Source organism: Austrofundulus limnaeus, unplaced genomic scaffold (assembly GCF_001266775.1).
Source record: "Austrofundulus limnaeus strain Quisiro unplaced genomic scaffold, Austrofundulus_limnaeus-1.0 Scaffold84, whole genome shotgun sequence".
NCBI lineage: Eukaryota > Metazoa > Chordata > Actinopteri > Cyprinodontiformes > Rivulidae > Austrofundulus > Austrofundulus limnaeus.
The window spans coordinates 1,370,499-1,375,484 of NW_013952486.1; the positions used below are offsets into that span (position 1 = coordinate 1,370,499).

At 38.5% G+C, this 4,986-nt stretch overlaps 1 long non-coding RNA gene across 1 annotated transcript in view; it reads left to right on the plus strand.

Moving 5' to 3' along the window:
• Positions 1-4,645, plus strand: part of LOC106519901 (uncharacterized) — a 13,690-nt gene extending 9,045 nt beyond the window's left edge. Inside the window, exons 2-4 of the long non-coding RNA XR_001310489.1 lie at positions 498-756; positions 1,145-1,322; positions 4,192-4,645. This is a non-coding gene — a long non-coding RNA (uncharacterized LOC106519901). The remainder of the gene's footprint in view (positions 1-497; positions 757-1,144; positions 1,323-4,191) is intronic.
• Positions 4,646-4,986: the final 341 nt, after the last annotated feature.

Here is a 4,986-nt window from a genome sequence, read left to right on the forward strand (position 1 = left end):
ATATAAAGAACATTATTATTTTGTTTATAAAAGAAAATAAAATGTCTCTTTTGAGGAAGGTCTTTTGAAACCAGGGTTAAAAACAGGTGGAAATGTTTATTACCCCTCGGGGTGACCCTTACATTGGTAGAACCAGTTAAAATATTTTTTATTAAATCAATTATGTGTTTTGAGTGTTCTTTTCTTTAAAAAACAACTTTTTATTTTTATTCCTTATTGTAYACTCTGCACCTCAACAACACCACGTCACATTCTTTGTACGTAACAATACTTGGTCAATAAATTATGTTTCGAATCTGATTTAAGGGTAGATTTAAAAGATTTTAAACTATTTTAGCTACTGGGATCGCTATAGTCTTTGCAGATTAAGTTTTATATAAGTCAGCAGTGAACAACAACAAAGAATGAGAAATAATTGATTTCAACTCTCAGGGCCGAAGAAACAACAACAGAATGTGCTAAACTTTAACAGAGCGACATTCTTGTGTTCTCCACAGTTTATCTTTCCTGCCGCTGCCCAGCAGACCCCACCTCCGATCCCCAGCACCCCTGAATCAGCCTGGTTCACATACACAAGATTAAGTAGCAAAAGTGACATCCAAGACCAATCGGGCCACCCAAGAGAACCACAACCAGCGGAAAGGCTGTCAGAGCCCCCTTTGGCAGCATTAATCTTGGAGCCTCTCCTGCTCTGCCAACTCACATCTCCTTCAAACGCGACAYGGAGGCAGAAGAGTGAACCCTCCCTCCCCAAAGGTTTGCTCCTCTCCATCAATTCACTCTTTGGGGGACAATTCATCGTCACCCGCCATGTGTCAGGCAACTTCAAACGCCAGCAAAACAAATGGCTTTTCCAGATTTTTTATTCAAACTCTTAATTTAACAACAAGGAGATTAGCGTGGACTCTTTTAATCCACCTTAATGGTTTTATAATGACACAGGGGGCTGAACTTMCAGTAAAAAATTAGGATTTGTGTAAGATTTATGAGCAAAAGCAGTACTTTAAACTGTCTTTTTCAGAGCTGCGAGGACCTTTCTGTGGCCTGTTCCAGCCATTAACGTCGTTTAAACGATACATCAGCAGGAGAGAGATGCTAACACAGACGCAGAGGGCTAACTTGTGGCATCTTTGATCTCTTCCAGGAGGATGACGGTTTGCAGTGATCAACCTGAGAGCTGCCTGAATAGAAAAGCAGAAAAGAAGAACGCAGAAACCGATGAGGAGCGGGGGTCCACCTGAGCCCTAACTTTCATGTCTGAGACCCCACAAGTAAAGACGTGGAACCAGCTAACAGCGGTGTGCCTCGAATACCTGATCTGGGTAAGACTGGAGAGTACGTCAACATTGGTTTACTACAGCACTGAAGGCAGTAATGTTCTGTTTTCTGTTGCTTTTCAAAATATCTCTTGAACCAAATTTTAATGAACCATTCAGAAAGTAATCATTTCAGGGAACTCTACAGTCAACCCAATTTAAGATCTGCATCTTTCATGAAATGTTGTCTTTCATTTTCTGCCCCCGGTGTTTAGTTCAGCTGATCTGTGCTCCAGTATCAGCTCAACGTTACACTTTTCCTGCATAACACCAACTTTATTTGCTTTGTGCTTTGGGGGAGTTAGGTGACCCTTTTCTCCTCAGAGTTTCTTCTCGCTCTACAAATTGCTTTTACACGTGTCTGAGGGGCCGCCGCAGTCTGAGCCCGACCACCTCCAAACGTGCTCTGCCTTCTAAATGATCCACATCACGGTCAAAACCACCTGCAGGTGGGCTGAGACACTCCCCCTGTCACACCGGACCTTAGACATACTTTAAGGCACTAATGTTACGTAAAATAAAATAATAAAAAAACAACACAAAGAAAATAATCTAGAGCAATGGTTCCCAAACTTTTTATCTTATGACCCACAAAATATTCATTGAAAAACTTGTGACCCCAAATATTACTGGTCTGAGTACACAAACTTTGTTAATAACCCTAAAAACAAAGGCTACACAAATATAAAAACTTATTTATACTTATTTTGTGTTTTGTAATAATTATAGGGAAAACATTACATCACCAATTATTTTATTACCCTTTAAATTGATTTCTGAAGTGCAGTGGTTCCCAAACTTTTCAGCTTTTGACCCACAAAATAACAGCAGCAGAGACCTGTGTCCACAGCTGTTTTTGGATGATAAACATTTGTATCAAGTCAACAAAACATGGGCATAGTAACAATACTTATTATTCTACATTTATACATTTTAGGCAGCTAAGGCAAAAATGTAATTAATATAGAAAATCTTTTCAGGACCCCACCTTGATGATTCAGGACCCCACTKTGKGTCCYGACCCCAACTTTGGGAACCACTGATCTAGAGAATAAGTGCTGAAAAAGAAAGGTTTGGMTGAATAAGMTGAACCTGACGTCTTAAAAAGACTTGAAGTCTGTAACGAAATAACAGAAAACTTGCTAAAAGTACAAAGTAGCTAAAGGTTTGTAGAAAGTAGAAAACTAGCAAAAAAGTAGCAAAAGGCTGAAAATTAATACTGCTGAATAAAAACTAAAGTTAACAAACCTACTAAAAGTTGCAAAAACTAGTGAAAAGAACCAAAAGACTAAAATACTACTGGCTAAAAGGTAAAATCAGCAAGTTTACTAAAAGTAACAAAAAGTGAGCAAAAAAAGCTGAATGCTGGCTGAAAATAAAAACTAGCCTACAATTAGCTAAAGCTAAAAATAGCAAATCTGCTAAAAGTAGCAAAAAAATAGCAAAAAAAAGGCAAAAGACTGGCTGAAAAAAATTGTTTGGTGGGTAAAGCTAAAAATAGAAAATCTACTAAAAGTAGCTAAAACCAGCTAAAATAAGTAAATGGCTAACTAAAAATGAAATAGCATAACACAGTCTAAAGCAATTCTACTAAAAGTAACAAAAACTAGCTAAAATAGCACAATGCTAACTAAAGACACAAAGTATTAAAGGCCTAGCGAGAAGTTCATAGTTGAAAGACTTAACAAAAAAGTAGCTAAAAAATTCTAAATGCTAGCTAAAAGATAAGAATAACACATTAAACCTAAAAGTAGGAAAGGTGGAAATGTGAAAATATTTGTAAAGTGAAATCATTGCACCCATGGTGAACMAGCTGAACATTTCAATAAACGCCTGAAATTATGCAAAAGTCTGCAGTAATAGCCAGATTGCAAAAAAAAACAAAACAAAAAAAAAACACAAGTAAAAAAAGAAAACTATTAGAAGTTAAAGATCTAAATGGTGAATATGTGTTCACACTGTTAAAACTGTTGATTGGGTCRTTGTCAGATAAGTTGTTGAGGATCTTTGCGTTCAGTCTGGACCTGAACTCCAGGATGTTCAGATCTGAACCTTTTCCTTCTGGTTGCAGAGGATCATCCCGACATCTCTGTTTGGTTTGGCCTGTCATCGTCCTGCAGCCTGAATCCTCCTCGACGCCGTTTGTTGATGGAGAATCTACGTAGCTGAAAACGTAGCGCTGTGTACGATGACAAAGTCACGTTTCTGGAAAATCTATTAAGGAGGATCTTATGGAGAAAAACGAGCGGATGGGAATGTCTTTTTCCAGCCAAACTAAATAAATTWAAAAACCTGTGAACTCAGAAACATCATCACTTTTGAGGTTTAAAAAAAAGTTAAAGAAATAAAACCTAGAAAGTTATAAATCTGTCTCACTTACAGACATCGGATATTAGCTGAAAACTCCTTCCAGTTGAAAAAAGTAAATTATCTCAAAGTGTTAGTCGTCAAATTCTCCAAACCTTTAGGTGTCTGCTTGTCTGAAGCTTTAACCCAGTCAGTTTTACAGATAATTTGATGAGGTAGTAGCTGAGAGTCATTCACAACACATACTCTGAGCATCACAACATTCTTATTTTCAAGTTGCTTTTTTAAGCAAAAACCCTCAAGTTTCCTTCAAAGAATCCAACCTTTATTTAACAAGTGGATGTTTCCTCCAGAAAATGGAAGATTCATTCCTGTAAATAAGGAAAAAAGCTAAAGATAAATAAAAATATAGCTGGTTTAGTTGGCTCAGGTTTTCTCATTAGTCAGAAATGATGAATAACAAGCAGCAGTCTTTGCGTAAACAGGTTTTTCTCAGTATTACTTGTGACAAGGTTTTGTTTGGACCGTATTCTGTAATTAATGTGTGATCTGTGCCCTTCAAAACAAGCTCCACGGTGTCCTGAAAAGCCACAGGCCCGGAGCGGGGAAGCTCTGCGTGCGTCGTGGCGGCAGAGCGCGACCGAAGGCGGCGGTGTTTGTTGACATCATGGAGAGAGGCCTGCGGAGGCTGCTTGCGTGTGTGGAGGTGTGCGTGTTGTTTTGAGAAGCTCCAGCTACAAAATAAGGTGTTGGCAAAGGTTCAAGGAGAAACTCTGACACCGGCTCTTCTGTCCAGCTGCTGAGGCGAAACAGGATGCTGGCCTTAATAATGCTCTGTACGCTTTCCAGCAGAGTGGAGGAGGGTTYTCATGGCAGCAGGATAAACTCTCATTTGTAAATAAAAACAAGTCAAGATGGATGAAGACTTCTTTACTGGATACACTGAACTTTTGCAGAAAATTCTAATTTGTTATGTACTCTGAAATAAAAAATAAAAAAGCAAACTGCTGTGTGTCACACCACCTCACTTTGCAAAACTTTTATTGTAAGCACCCAGCTGGCGAGGCCAATTATTACTTCATCCAAAAAAGCAATTAAAGTTTAAGACGCCGTAAAACACTGTCATAATGAGCAGGTGCCACACTGTAACTGTTGCACAAATCAGACTGAGTAAATTCACCAAATGTGTGAAATCTGTGTTTAAGTATAAGGCAAAAGTTCAGATCCTCTGGAGCAGGGCTGTGCAGCAGGGTTATGAACAGCTAATATCTTACCTGTTGTAGACAGCACTTTGATCAAATTCAGTTTGGAGAATTTGTTTAATATTTAACGGACTGGGGAGATAGCTAGCCTGAGTTCAAGG